A 16,536-nucleotide genomic window follows, 5' to 3' on the forward strand; every position below is an offset into this window, starting at 1 on the left:
TTCTTGAGTAACTTTTTAAAGGAACTGTACTATTTTTTTATTAAAGTAACTACCTTTACTTACGTTGACAGTATTTTTTTTATTATTATTTGAACATTTGTGTTTTCTTGCATTGGTTCTTCAGCTATAATTTAGTTTTTCTCATTTTTGTCTGTCAATTGAAAATATGCTTTGTCTTTCCAGTTACATTAAAGGTGCCCTATGCGACCTTTCTGGTGGAGGGTCTGTTCTCTCCATGGAAATATTGCCTGAAATGTTCCACAGTATGGCATTTGTATATTGAACAGTAAATCAATATAGCAATTATAGTGACAGACCTAATAATACAACTTATTTTAAAAGCTTGGTGCAATTCAAATATCCTGTATCACGACTTCAAAGAGCGCTTAAACAGAAAGTGAACAATGGACAGAGTTGATTCTTGACTCCGCAGACCTGACAACAGTGCCAGTACATTACATCTGCGGCTCTCATCGGTCTCCATGACGATGGCGGCTCATCGAGGGGGTCTGCTGGACAAGCGAAAGGCGGGCGGTGAGTTTGGGCCCTGTAGTTTTTCTCACACTGGGCTTTTCTTTCATTGCAAACTCGATGGATTCAAGCGGACAAAGGGCAGCCTGTTCCTGAATGAGCTGCCACTTTATCACCACTTCACAGAGTCGTGCGTTTCCTCACTCTTTCCACTTCACGACACTACTCATGCGTTTTTCACAATGATAAAAAGTTAGGACCGTTGCCATGGCAATTGAAGCAGTCATATTAACCAGGGCTGAACAACTGTACAGATATTCGCATATTTTTTTTAAACGTGTGGCTTAAAGGTGCATTGTGTAACTTTTCCGGTGGAGGGTTTCCGTGGAAATGTTGTTGTTTTGTCTGTAATGTTTTAGACCGTCTTGCATTTACTCAATAACATGGGTTTTGTTGACCTAAAATCTTGCATTCTTACTGTGAGTGGGCTCGCCTCTCCACACATCTGACAAATAACTTGGCCCTGTGCTGTCAACTGCTGTCTCCGTAGAGATAGATAAGTGTAATGCTGTGCCTTGGAACATTTCAGGCAATATCACAGTGGAGAGAAACACGTGAGAGATAGATATAAGAGATAGAGATCGACCAGTGTGGATTTTTTCATCACCTATTGTTACGAATCCAAAGCAAACAATGATTGGTAAGATCTGCCGATATATTTAGACCAAGTTTTTTTTTAGGTTTTTTTTTACAACAGACCGTTAACAGAGATGTGTAGTCATGTTTTGTGCTGCGTCCACTTTGTATTTAGTATTTGTGTGTATTTTTAGGAAGCAGGTCGACCAAAACAAAATATCGGCCTGTGCTGGAGATTTAAGATTCCACCGTGTTGCCGATACGATATATACCTCGATACATAAGCAACGATACAATAAACATCTCAATACCGTGATCTTCCGATTCGATACGGTTCAATGAAAAAAATCGATATATCATGGGAGTGATACTAAAAATCTATTAAACCACTTCATATGATACACCCATTTTAATTATCGAAACAGAGACATTATTTATTTCAAATTTTGTTATTCTTTTATATTCTACTTGTTCTGGATTCAATGTTTAAGCAAAACTATTATTAAACATTTATTTTAATAAGAAAAGGTTTAACATTACATAGCTCAAAAGAAAAGTAAACAAGCAGATGATTTAGAATTTTTTTTTTATAAATATTTAGTTTGGCCCACAACTTAGTCCCAGTTTTTAATTTTGGCCTCTGTGAATTTGAGTTTGACACCCCTGCCCTAAACAAACAACAAAACTGTAAAACTGTAACAAAATAATTTAGTAAAATATACCAAAAAAAAATTTAAAAATACTCTTGGTGATATATCGATACAGTAGCCCATGATATCGATACTATGTCATCACATTAAGCAATACAATATATCGATATTTCTGTATTTTTGCTGTAAATTTAACTTGTGTTTTTTTTTTTTTTAATTACAGTATTGCTCAAAAATACAATGTTGAATAAAAAACTTGCATTCTTATTCTTGAGTGAGCCTCTTCAAAGATCTGACTTTTTGTATTTTGGCCTTATCTCCATGGTGACAAAAAGGTATCAGACCATCCAACTGTTTTAAATCAACAAAATTTACGCTTGATTTTTCATGCTGTGACTTGAAGTAGTTTTGGTTAACACAGTACAAATACATCTGGATCGTTACATGCCACTAAATATGTGTTCGGTTAGAAATGTAGTATTGTGTTTTGAGCTGCATGTCTCAGTCTATTTCTGGGAGAGGAAGTTGTGTTTGTGGTTTGGGTTATGGCTTGGATAAAGGAGTCTCGAAACAGGACGGTTCCTCTGTTGCAGTTCATGTTTACAAACTTGGCAAACTACATTTACGTCACCGGCTTTGAGAAACAAGCTTCTGTTCAAGACAATGGCTGATAGAAACTAAAAGCAAAAACAGTGAGGGAAGCAAGAATGGAAGAACCCTTTGCTCAGACACACACAACATTACATCAGTATAGTTCCTGTTACTAGTAAAAAAAATAAAAAAAATAACACTCGTTTCTTGACAATTTGAATATCACTTAAGTATTTTTAAATTTGTGTTATTTGCATATGTTTTATATTATTATTTTTATTAGTAGTGGTAGTAGTAGTAGTGGCAGTGGTAGTAGTGGTGGTAGTGGTACTAGTGCTAGTAGTTAGAAATTGTAGTAGTAGTAGTAGTAGTAGTGGTAGTTGGTAGTAGTAGTAGTAGTGGTAGTTGGTAGTAGTAGCAGTAGTAGTAGCAGCAGCAGTAGGTGGTAGTAGTAAGTAGTAGTAGCAGTAGCAGTAGCAGGGGCAGTAGTAGCAGTAGCAGTAGCAGCGGCAGTAGTAGTAGTAGTAGTAGCAGTAGCAGTAGTTGGTAGACGTATGATATTATTAAACTTAAATATGGTGATCGTATCATCAAAAGTCTCACAATAACACCGTACGCCATCACAATATATCAAATTTAGGGATGTAACGATATCCAACTCCCTCTATACGATATTTTCACGACATGCATCACACGGTTTGATATTTATTGCGATATTTTGTAGAGGTTTACAAAACTTTTCCTTTTAAAAGCCTTGGAAAATCGTTGAAAAGCCTTTGGCACTATTATAATATGAAGAATTAAAAGTGCTTAATAACAGCTATTTCTTCAACTGTACTGACAGCACCAAAGGATCATGGTCTATGTAGTTCCCTGTGTTTTTTAGCTATTGCTCCACCATGGCAAGTCAATGCAAGTTTATTTGTATAGCACAGTTCACACACAAAGTAATTTAAAGTGCTTTACAGAATAAGAAAGACATTAAAATCACCCTAACAATTCATTTAAACAAAGAGACTTGTAATTCGATATATTGTGATGGTCCACGATATTATTGTGAGAGCTCTGACGATACGATATCGCGATATTTTGGTTATTGTACCATCCCTAATCAAATTACATGTCTGTCTGAATTCTTAAGGTTCTGAGCTTTCACATGAGGCATGACGAGGCATGACCTGTCCATAAACTGAGAGAACTTGTCCTCATGCAGGTTAAGGCACTGGCAACCCGGGCTAAATATAGTTCTTTTCAAGGTGCATCGTGTAACTTTTGTGGTGGAGGGTCTGTCAAATGCTTTTCTCCGTGGAGACGTTATTGCTTTGTTTGGAATTTTTATTATTACCATTTATATTTTTTACTCTCTTGTTATTATATTATATTCTGATGTGTGAGCTACTGTGTCCAAATAATTTCCTTTGTGGATCAGTAAAGTTCAAGAAAACGCTAATTTCCACGTAGTGATGTCATGTGATAATACAGAAAGTGTTCCAGTGTGTTTTTAAACTCCATACACCTTCATTAAAATCATTTGGATAATTTTAGCCCTATTACTGCCAATTAAAGGTCAAAGGTGCAAGGTGGACCAGAGCATTTTGAGCTTTGGATATAGACAGACTAATAAACCAGGATTACTCAAACATGTGTGAATGAAACAAAACACAACTCCAGGTTTGTTTTTGATGAGGTAACAACATTTTAACATGACTTAAAGCTCACAAGAGTCAATTTTGTGTAATCTAGGACTTTTAATTTCTCACATCTGTACCTGAAGTTCTCATTGTCACTTGTGGTGTTGGACACTGCTTGACAACAACCAACACCGAGGCAAGACATGAGGCTATTTTTACTTGTACTTTCTGTACTTCAAACAATGTGACTGCATGGGGTGAACTGGACACACAGCTCTACTGTAATTTCCCATGGTGCTTTGGGAGGCACATGACTAAGCAGCACTTTTACTTCTTCGGTTGTGCTTCGTGTCTTGACATGAACAAACGCGGGTTCTGTCTTAACAAAGCCACAACCACAATAGAAGTGAACTAGTTTGAGGTTGAATTTTCTCATGTGAAGTGGAGCTTTTGTGTTGGTTTTATGATGCAGTGTGTGACCATTCAAACAGGTGGAAGGGATTATATTTAGGCAAAGACATGTTAATTTTGGACAACACAATACTCTTCTTGGATAGATGTTGCACAGTCAATATAGTTAGTCAGTATTTCGTAGATTTAGTGAGAGTACAGATCTTTAATTATATTTTTAACCTGTTTTCTTGCACTGGACTGACCTATTGTGTTTTGCCTGATGGACAGTTTTAGTTGGTTGTTATTAATAGTGGAATGTTAGAGACTGGCATCTACTCCTTTTAGACTCTTAAGCTTTAGTTTTAGCCCTGGTTTGACCTCTGACCCTTATTTTCTGCCTCAGTCCGGTCAGTTCTTGTGGTCTGCTGAGGAGAGTGAGGACAGGGTCTGTACTCTGTCTTATTTCAATGCCCCCATGACGCAACTTGTTAAGAATGAATCTCCTGTATAAGAGTTACTATATATGAAACTCTGTATCTGTACTTTCTCATACTAGACAACCGTTATGGGGTAATTAATCTTTTTATATTGTATTATATCATATGATCCAGTGGTCCACTACAGGTTGGCAAAATCCACTGCCATATATGGTTGGGCGGTAATACGGTATTACGGTTTCAAAAAGTAGCAACGGTATCAGTTTCATTAGAGTCATTAAAAAAATCAGCAGTGCATAACGACCTAATATATATTGTAATTTATTGATACATAAATTAGTTTGGTCAGCACAAATGAATGTGTGGTTGTATTTTCAGTTTAATACTATCACGATTTAAAACTAATAGTGTCTATAATGTTTCTTTTAACTGTGTGGGGAGATGACGTTCGATTATTTTTGTTCCGTTGTCACGTGACGCTCAAGACAGCAACTCCGGCCGCAAGCAAGTTTGGCAGCATTTTGGCTTCAGGTGCACATTTGTTTTACATTTGTTTACAGAAATGAAACTTAAAATCACATGGCTCATTTGCATAAACTATAAAGCGCTGATAAAAAACAGCTTGCTCCTTGTGTGCTGATGTGGTTCAGCTTTTGTCAGACTAAAGGACTCAACTCAGTGGAATATGAGTGTTCTTTCTGCGACAGAGGATGTGCTGCTGCTGATGAGTCTGTTCTGTGCGTGTGTCGCGTTGGAGATGGTTCATGTGAAACTTTTAGACCGTATACTGGTGCGGCTTCGTATTTTACCAAAGTCGTACTAAAACATTTTGGTAATATGGTAATACAGTATACCCCGGTAAAACCCTGAGAAGATTTAACTGTATCAAAATTTGGACACCCCCCAACCCTAATATATGGTCTTCATTGTTGCTTTATAGAGTATTTTTGATAATGAAGTAATTTTATGAATTAGTGAAATCATATGTTCTTGCTTTTGCTTTTTTTTTTAAACATATACAAACTCAGAACAGGTTGGGGAGCCAGGGAACCTCTTTCACAAATTAAAGGTTGTATGGAGGATTTTTTTTGTTTTTGTTTTTTTGTTTCAAGTTGTCAATGATAGCATTATAGAGATGCAGTAGCCTTGTAATTATGATGACCAGGGGTCTCAGACTCGCGGCCCGGGGGCCAACTGCGGCCCGCAGAAGGATTTTTTGCGGCCCTCCACTTGATTCCAAAGAATAATGTCAGTGTGGCCCGTGGTAGATGTAGCACAATCCCACCCCCCGACCGCGGGCCGCACTGACAGATGAAGCTGCAATCGGTGCATGCAGATTCACAACAACAGATTATTAACGCAGTTTACATCCCAAAACCCAATTTACAGCAGTTGTGAAGCAACGAGTCTAAGTGGATCTGTTAATACAAGTACACGTGCACATACACGTGCACGTACGGCGTCACCGAAGAACCAAAACAAACCACACATGGTGGTACACGTGTGCACTTCACTTTATGCTCCCACAACCACAGTATCAGAGCAGAGGAGGCGCTGACAGAATCCTCCTGTTCATAAGTGTGGGACCTTTATTGGAGGGGCTAATAAGAAATAAAAAGACTTTGACAGTCTGTTTACCTGTTCAACACTCGGTGCGTAATTTGCTGGCAACTCGATGACCAAACTCCACCTGTGCGTCACCGAAATCCACGCGCACTCAGCGGCAAACACAGCTGTCCCATCAATATGCAAGCACCACAAAACTGCACTGATCTAGTCCAGAGGCTTGGCGACATGTTGGCAAAAAGTACGAGGCAAAAACAAGCATCTTCCATCCATGTTTGACATACGAGAAGCAGATACACTCCAGTGTGATGCTTTCACACCGGCAAACGAACCAAAACTGGTCCGATTAACGAGCCTCTGTATCCCGGTAGAACAGTGATATCTCCAGTAACTAATACTGATGTTCCCTGTTAATACCAGGAGCCGTCCTCATCTCATCACCATGAACTCATAAAACAGCAACGTAGAACTTTGTACAAACTCACCGCATCAGCCCAGAGTTCGGGTAACAGCAGCAGCCAACAGCGTTCAGCGTAGCGCGCAGCTCCTCAGGACGGGGCTGGAGTCTGGTCCTTGGTTTTCTGTCGTCCTACAAGCGTTGGTCAGATGGTCCGGAGGCTCCATCCTCCATGTGCTGGTTCCAGACGGTGGCGAGCAAAACCAGTGCGCAATGACTGGGTCTGAGCGGGTACGTTCCGCCGTCTGCGCGCTGGTTCCGTGTTCCGTGCGGGGAAAGTGAGAATGTTCTGTGGACTACACCTACAGGTCTGTGCTGCTCCTGTCCTCCGCGCTCAAGAACCGCGGCTGGTTCCGAGGTGGTGCAAAGCATCCGGACAGAACGTGAATCCAGTTTAGTTGGTGTCCGTCCTCCGCGCATTTGGTTCTTCCCGGAAAAGCGCTTTTCACTCCCCGCTCCACGTCATCTGAGCCCGGACAGAACCGGAGCTGCTCCCGCTGGTTCGGGACCCCGGTTTGGATCTAGTCCGACTGTATTTCTCACACTAGGCTAAAAGCAGGACATTTTTAAAGGTGAATCAATTGAATGGGCGATTGCCTATTGCCATAAAATTATTTGATTAATTAAAGCCTAAAATAACAAATGCTGGTTCCTACATGATCACGGGGAACATCGGGTCATCTCTGTGCAGGTCCTGAACAGAAGTACACACCCCCAACTTTGACTCACTCTGGAGCCACACGTTGGTTCTTGCTCTGATCTTTGTGTGTTTCATTCTCTGTTTTGGCCATTGTTGGTAAAATAATTCGAAAATGAATCGCGGCTGCGTCTGGAAAACAACCTGTTACTGCGCTGGAGTCGTACAGCGTCACTTCAGGCAGGAGACGCGTTTCTCCCATGATGCATCTAGAATAGTTCCTTTGGACCTGCTGTCTGTGGTTTGGACCCGGGTTCGCGTTCACACCAGAAGAACACACGCACCAAATGACCAACTTTGGTGCGGATTCAAGCGAACCGAGACCACCTCTTTTTTGAGGTTTCGGTCCACTTGAGTTGGTCCGGGTCAGAGTCCGATTGACGCTTTTACACCAACGCAAACGAACCGAACTAACCACTTCTGGTTCGTTTGGTGCGCACCAAATACTATGTGTGTGAAAGCACCATACAGGTCAAGGCTCACTGATGAGCATCTTCAATCTATCCTGAGGATCTGCTTCCTCCTGCAAGTCAAACATCTCAGCTGTACAAGATGAAGCGTAGTCAGGTTTCAACCAGCAAGAAGTAGGCAAAAGAAGAAGAGTAGACGTATCAGTTTAAACTTACGTTCTGAATACATTTTCATGTTCTGAACTGTTATTAAAGATTAAGAAAGTATGTTGCGTGTTGTTCTTTCTCTCTCCTCTTTTCCCGTGCAGCCGCTATTTATCGATACTCAATGCGGCCCAGCCTCACTCAGACTTTATCTAATGTGGCCCCCAGGTAATTTGAGTTTGAGACCCCTGATGATGACCAAAAAAAAGAGAATAAAAATTCATCAACTCTGGACGTGGTGGGGCTAAACATTTGCCAATAGATAACGACACTGCCTCGTTATCTGTTAGCTGACAGGCTGTCAATCAATCTCCCTACGTTTCTAGCGTAACTGACTTGCCTGCACGCCGCCGGTACGTGGTTTACGCCTGTCACGCAGTCCACAGACGCAAGACGCACAGACGCTGTTTACTCCACCAACGCAACAGTTCTTAGCGGCTTTTTTTGACCTATATCTTCCTCGCAGTTAGCACAAAGTTTGTTGCAATGGCAGACAAGAATCCAGGAGCAGTTAGCCGCAAAAGAAAGTCAGTTTTTTAGGTCGCTGAAAGAAGAAGACAAGGGGAAAAGCAGCGAAGCCTAACTAAGGTGATTCTTGAAGATTCATTCCAGCGATGGCGCGACTGAAGCAGACGCAGGGTCTAAAGACTGACACATTGGTCGCCAAATTACTCCTGGACAGGTCACTTCTGCTTATTATGAAAACGTACTTTATTTCCAAGAGCTAGACAAACGTTTTTCAGGACACGAAAGCGATATCCTATGTCTGAAAATGTAATTTTCAAGGCAAAGAAAGAGTCCGCTTGCTGCTGCGTGTTGTAGCTAGTTCATTCGCACGGAATCTCCGCGCAACCTTCTCTGCACCCCTTTCCTGCTCCTGTCCCCGCTGCCCGTTCCGCTCTTCCCCCTGCTCCTCACTTCTCCAGGCACGGAATCTCCGCGCACCGCTCCCTCTCCTCTCTCCTCTCTCTCTCCTGCTCCGCTCTTCCCCTGCTCCTCACTTCTCCAGGCACGGAATCTCCGCGCACCACTCCCCTCTCCTCTCTCCTCTCCTCTCTTCTCTCCCTGCTCCGGTCTTCTCCCTGCTCCTCACTTCTCGTCCGCGAACGAAATGTCCGCACACCCGCTCCCCCCGCTCCTCACTTCTCCGCCTTGCCTAACCAACACTGTAGTTAGTTGTTTACAGGTCATGTGCAGCGCACCGGCTGTAAACAAACCTGTTTCTGGCGTAAAGAGGAGGCGGGAGAAGGCGTTTCTACGTAGGGAGCTGCATGCGCAACATTTGAAAAAGGACAAACAGTCGCTGGATTTCTCGTTCCTTGGAAAATCCTCTATACAACCTTTAACAAATCATTGCAAATATGAAATGATCTCACCGGCTTTACATACTCTGTCCATTTAGACCACATTTTGTAAAGTTAGTCCAGCTGCACTTTCAGTAAAAATGAAACCTTTTCCACTGTGTAGATCTCTTGCACAACATTCTGGATAATTTGACAAGTTTTGGTCTAGACTTATCCATTTTAACCATTTAAAAAAACAGCTTTTGCCTTGGCATATTTTAACATTTGACTGAACAATAAGCAGAGTGAAATGGGGTTCAAGAGCGGGCAGAGACATCCAGTCATTTTGTTTGCAAGCCCCAAGAGTTAAACGCAAGTCTTTTACTCATTCAAAGTCCATAAAATTGCCAGTGCACATTAAAACAAACCAGACAATAATGAGTGTAGTTTTATTGGCTGAAGCTGAAGCACAATGGTGGACATTTGTGGAAGAGATTAGTGCGTTTGTTGCCAATGGAAGCGTCTCATAAAGAAGTAAAAATAACCTGTGACTTCCTGGCTGTAAAACGGTGTCCCGGTTTGAACGCATGTGCTCCGTCGGATCTGTCCCGAAAGAGAATGAGGTCATCGCTGTGGGAGAGGGGGAAGAAGGGAGGGAAGATGTGAGAGAGAAAGAGGAGAGGTGGAGGAGTGAGATGGGGGAGAGATAACGGAGAAAGATGGGATGGGTGAGGAAGGGGGGACTGGAGAGAGAGAGAAATGGATGGAGGAAGGGAGAGGGGGAGAGAGGGGTGTGTGTGGAGAGAGAGAAGAAAAGGGGACAGAGACATGGGAGAAAGGGGAGCGAGTGAGGAAGAGAGAATAACAGAGAGAGAGAAGGGATAGGGTGAGATAAGAGAGAGGGAGAAAAGGATCATGGGAAAAATGGGGGAGAAAGGGAAGAGAGAGAGCGAAAGTGAGAGAGAAACAGAGATAGGGAGGGAGAGAGAGGGGAGAGGAAAGAAGAAAAAAGATAGAAAGCGAGAGAACGAAGTGGGAGAGAAGCATGGGAGAAAGGGAGACAGAGAGACAGGGGTAGGAGGGAGGAGGAGGAAGAGATAAGAAAGGGAGAGAAAGGGTTCATTGGAAAAGGGGATAGAAGGAGAGATAACAAGAAAAGATAGAAAGAAAAAGAAGAATATAGAAAGAAAAAAGATAGAAAGATAGTGATAAAGGAGTGGGAGAGAGGCATGGGAGGAAGGGAGAGAGAGGGGTAGAAGTAGGAAGAGAGTGAAATAAAAGAGAACGGGATCATGGGGAAAAGGGGGAGAGAAGAGTGAAGGAGGGAAGGAGAGATAAAGAGAGGAGAATGAGAAGAGAGAAAGAGAGAAAGAAAATGAGAAGTGGAAGAGAGGCATGGGAGAAAGGGGGAGAAAGAGGTGTAGAAGGAGGAAGAGAGAATCAGAGATAAAAGAGAGAGGGGGAGAAAGGGATCATGGGAAAAGGGGATAGAAGGAGACAGGAGAGAGAGAGGGAGGGAGAGAGGACCGAAAGGGAGGGAGAGAGATAACGAGAGAGTGAAAGGGAGAGAGAAACTGAGAGAGAGAAGAGGAAAGAGAGAAAGGAAAAAAGAAAGATAGAGATAAAGGAGTGGGAGAGAGGCATGGGAGAAAGGGAGAGTGAGAGGGGTAAAAGGAGGAAGAGAGAATCAGAGATAAGGGAGAGAGAGAGATAAAAGAGAGAGGGGGAGAAAGGGATCATGGGAAAAAAGGGGGGATAGAGGGAGACAGGAAAGAGGGAGGGAGAGAGGACAAAGAGAGGGTGAGATAAAGAGAGAGGAGAATGAGGAGAGAGAGAGGAGAGGAAAGAGATAGAAAAAAGAAATGGAAGAGGCATGGGAGAAAGGGGGAGAGTGAGAGGGGTAGAAGGAGGAAGAATCAGAGATAAAGGACAGAGAGATAAAAGAGAGAGGGGGAGAAAGGGATCATGGGGAAAAACGGGGGGATAGAGGGAGACAAGAAAGAAAGGGAGGCAGAGATAGAGAGAAAAAGAGTAAGGGAGAAAGGAGAATGAGGAGATAGAGAGAGGAGAGGAAGGAGAGAAAAAAAAGATAGAAAGATATAGCGAAAGAAGTTTGAGAGAGGAGGAAGAGGTGAGTCACTTTGGCATTTCAGCTGCTCTTTATATGAGTCCACCCCCCGCTGCAGCTGCCCTGACCAACGACACACAGTCGGACTGAACGAATGACTCACGATGATTAAAGACCAGGCTCCCAGAGGAGGAAAGTTGTGGTGATAGACCTAATGCATTCGTCTCACAGCTCCAGAGAAGATTTAGCTCAGAATTTTGGAAATAGGTTACAACGAATTTGCTCCAGTCAGTGTTTTGACGTCTGTGGGTTTTGGAAATGAAAAGTCAAGTTCAAAGGAAACTTCAACCTGCCAACTCAGCGAGCAGTGCATTGGAGAACTTTGGAAATAGGCTTTGACTGATGTAGGGTAGTCACAAAAAACATGCAAATTCATATCAGGAGCAGATCAAAACTAGATACGGATTTGATTTGAAGTACTGATACTTGCAGGTGTTTTTATTTGGTTGTAGAATCCCTCAGTCGTCCGGGCCAAATCCGTGGCAAAGGAGAAATTCAATTAGTCAACTGGACAAATGTTTATTTAAGTCGAAAATGACCTAAATTTTTGACCTAAATGTTTGTCCAGTTGACTAATTGAATTTCTCCTTTGCCATTTTTATTTGGTATTGTACTGTATGTGTATCTAGAACTATAAAAGAACTACCACTGTTGTGTAGCAGGGTGTAGATCAGGCCGACAGATCCATGATCAAATCCAACCCGAGCGCGGTAGGCATGAAGATATTTGTGTCCGAACCTGTCCGAACCCGACCGAACCCGACACAATAAAAATGGCACACATAGGAAATTGTTTGTGTGGCCTCTAACGGACACAGAGACGCAAAATACAAAAAATTTAAAATAATTAGAAGATTTTATTATTCACCTCTCATAAAGTGGTAAATTTAAAGTAAAGCTTCTCATCCATGTTATCCATAGAAATTGTCCTCCACAAATAATGAAATCCAGTCCGCAAAACAACACTATTAATCCAGTTTGAAGCATTAAAAGTAAAAAGCAGAGTAGTTTCACGGGGTGAAGCAATAATGACTCTACTTCCTGTGATGACTTTATCATCAGTCTTTATGCTTTAAAAATCACATATCTGAAGTATTGCCCCACATTTCACAAATAATAATAACAACACAGTTTGGACCTGTATCTAAACTAGAAGTGCAGAGCTCTGATATTTTGAACACTTAAGAGTCTCAAATCGAGTGGTTTTACTGTAGACAGGAAATAGCTGACGTGCTGATGTCTCAGAGTCTGACCCGAGCCTGAACAGAAGTTATAAATATTTGTCTGAACACATCCAAACCCATCAGGTTCTGAAGGGTCCTGTTGGACTTTGGTTGGGTTTCCATTCGCTATTGTGTAGATATGTGTAAAACTGCATTCTATTGCATTAAAAACTGAATATTTTTGTAATTGTGATTGTGGGGTTAAAGACCGGTATCATCACATAGTTTTTTTCATGACCACTGCTGATGCAAATTGTTGAGAATCCAGAGCAAATGATGACAGATAAACTAATCTGAATATAGGACAAACTCATCCACAACTGTGTTTTACTACAAATTTGATAAAAGGGCTGTTTTGCAGTACCATCTTTGGACAAAAGTGTTCAAATTAAGCTTTGTACTTACATTACTGATGCATATTTGGGCATCTTGTAGGGATAAAATAGCCTATGTCTATCTCTAATCAAGTATCAAGCCTTTTCCTTTAAAGCATTGAAATCGTATTTGAAATTTTAACATGGCATTAGTCTAGTTTTTGTAGTTGCTGTAGCTGTTGATTTTCCTTCTAGTTTGGAGAGCGGATGTGTTGGAGCTCTACAATTGAGCCACGCCTCGATGTAGAATTCTAATATAATGTTTCATCTCTACATCTTTGAACTTGTAAGAACTTGTAGGACATAATGAATAGCTCTGATAATTCACCCAAGATCTTATTGAATCTGTGTGTCATTCGTTCATTCATTTTTCAAAATAAAACCAAAAATAAGAAAATGAAAAAACAACTACTTTCTTCATTATTTGTCTCCAAAACCAAAATGAAAAAACAGATAATGATTAATTTTTTTCAGTTTTTGATTTTGTGTTTAAATGAATAACGGAAAAAAAGGATAACAACCATTTCTGGGATTTAAACTGTGATGCCAGACTTTTGCGCTGCATACGGACTGAACCAGGACTAAACCAGGACTGAACCAGAACTAAACCAGGGCTAAAACATTATTGTTATCCATTTTTTTTCGTTATTCATTTAAACACAAAATCGAAAATTGAAAAAACTAATCATTATCTGTTTTTGCACTTTGGTTTTAGAGACAAATAATGAAGAAAATTGTTGTTTTTTTCGTTTTCTTATTTTTGGTTTTACTTTGAAAAACGAACAAACAAATGATACACCGATTTCATTGGATCACCCATAAAAGGGCCCGTATTATGCTATTTTCTAATTTATGTTATGTTGTTTCCTCATCAAAAATGTACCTGGAGTTTAACAATGATATATTTAGGCTCCGTTCTTCTCTCAAACAGAAACACCCTGTTCCACCTTGTGATGTCACGTGGTAATACAAGCAGCGCCCCCACTGTGTTTTTAAACTCTGTAGGCTCTCACTAAAATCATTTGGATGATTTCAGATGTGGAATTGCCGAGCTCCGCTGAACAAAAGCTAAAATGTCGCTGTTAATTTGAAAACTACCGCTTCATGACATCACAAGGTGGAACAGAGCATTTGGAGATGTACTAAGAGACAGACTAATAAACCAGGATTACTCAAACATGTGTGAATGAAACAAAACACACCTCCTGGTATGTTTTTGATAACATAACAGCATTATAACACGACTTAAACAGCTCACAAGTATCCATTTTGTGTAACTTAAGTCCATTAAAACTTATCCACTCCATCTCCGGCCATATTTGATCTGATCCTACTGTTTACTTCCTTACATCACGGTAATGGGCCTGATCTATTAGAATAGTTGGGGCCCATTTGGCTGTCGTCTCCGGAGCTCTGGGGGAGGTTAGATTAAACTCATTTGAAAATAGCTGGAGCTGTTGAGTGATACAAATCCTTTTGAGTGATGGATGAGTCACAGTGGGGTCTCCCTCCTCTCCCCCCTGCTCCTCCCCCGTCACTGTCTGCATATCCAGACACTTAGCACAGTTTGTAGCATTGAGAGATATCGGGTTTTTAGAGGGAGTGCTTCTGCTTCTGTGTTACAGTTTTCTGGTACTGAGCTTGTAGATTATTACTTTTAAATTGGTCCCTATCTAAAATTATTGTTGACTAGGGGTGTAACGATATCCAAGTCTCACGATACGATAGTGTCACGGTATGAACGTCACAGTATTTCGGTATTTATTGTGATATCATGGGAAAGCTCACGATATGGTGGAGAGGCTCACGACAGGGATGTAACAATATCCAAATCTCTCTGTACGATATTTTCACAATATACATCTCATGGTACGATATTTATTGAGATATTTTGTGGAGGCTGCGATCAAAACTGTGAATATGCTACTTTTTCCTTTTAAAATGCCTTGACAAGACTTAATCCAAAGAACTAAGACTTAAAAGTGCTTAGAACTGTTATTTCTTCTTGTAGTCTACACTGAAATGGAGCAAAGGATCATGGTCTATGTAGTTCCCTCTGATGTTTTTTTTTTCAGCTATTGCTGCACCATAACTCTTAATTTAAGCAAAGAGACTTGTAATTCGATATATTGTGATAGTCCTCAATAGGATATCACGATATTTTGGTTATTGTTACATCCCCTATTGCTGACATGTTATGAAAAATGCAGAAGTGAAGCACCAGATTGAAAAATGCTTCATCACACTGAGAGAAGGAAAGACATTATAATTGCAGAGTTGAATTCACTGCAGTTCTTTCATAATAATAATAATAAAAATGTTAAAATATCCAGAAGTATAAAGCATTTTCGTGGCATTTATTCACTCCATACTAGTTGCACATTATTTAAACTTTTGCCATGGGTGCAGCCATCGTCAATTCAGGTTTAGGGGTGTGCAAAGATATCAAAATATTAATATATCATATCGTTTAATATGATGATACAGTATCGATATCGTGGGCTGCTGCATCGATATATCACCTAGAGTATTCTTTTTGTATAATTTACTAAATTATTTTGTTACAGTGTGACAGTTTTGCTTGTTTATTGGAAGAAAACTCATTTATGTGACACATTTGACATTTTCACTGTTTTGATGATTAAAATGTTTGTGTTTGTTAAATCACTTCTTGTGCAACGTGAATATGAAAGACTTTTAGTATCACAGCCATGATTTAGCTTTTATTTTTTATTGAACCGTATCAAATCGATTTGAAATGTATCATATCAAATCAAAAGTGCACTGTATCGAGATATGTATCGTATCGTGGCCTATGTATAGAAGTATGTATCGTATCGGCAACTTCTTAATGATACCCAGCCCTATTCAGGTTGTATTATTTTGTACGGGGCTGCTGATCTTAACAGAAAATAAGTTATAGAGCCGTTTTAAAACCTCCCCAGAAAATCAGTGCAGTGTTGATTTATTGGTGCACATGAACATTGAACATTTTACACGAATGAACTGACTTTATATCATATTTAATTGTCAAAACTTTTCAAAGATCTCCATTGAAATGAGACAAAAGTAACTACTGTAGCCAGAGCTGCCCTGTGGTAGACTGATTAAAGTGAGGCTGCCAATCTGCAGCATTGGCCCTTCTGACCAATTACACACCACATTCATCCTAGGCAAAGTGGGTGAAGTGTCTTGCCAAATGACTCACTGACAGTTTTTGCCAGTGGTATTCCCAGAGGTCAGCTAACTATGTACTAGCCAGACCCAGCCTTGCTTAGCTTCCAAGATTAGATGAGGTCATTGCAGGATAGGGCCATATTTTCCTGATGGCGACAAGCTTCAAATGTTATGGTGAGCTTTGAACTTACCGAAACAGATCCTGACAC

At 40.7% G+C, this 16,536-nt stretch overlaps 1 protein-coding gene across 1 annotated transcript in view; it reads left to right on the plus strand.

Moving 5' to 3' along the window:
• vclb (vinculin b) overlaps positions 1-16,536 on the plus strand; it is a 73,287-nt gene that overhangs the window by 19,797 nt on the left and 36,954 nt on the right. The gene's annotated exons all lie outside the window — the stretch shown is intronic.

The sequence above is a fragment of the Boleophthalmus pectinirostris genome, unplaced genomic scaffold (assembly GCF_026225935.1).
Source record: "Boleophthalmus pectinirostris isolate CB_2022bp ecotype Guang Dong unplaced genomic scaffold, ASM2622593v1 HiC_scaffold_14, whole genome shotgun sequence".
Classification (NCBI taxonomy): domain Eukaryota; kingdom Metazoa; phylum Chordata; class Actinopteri; order Gobiiformes; family Gobiidae; genus Boleophthalmus; species Boleophthalmus pectinirostris.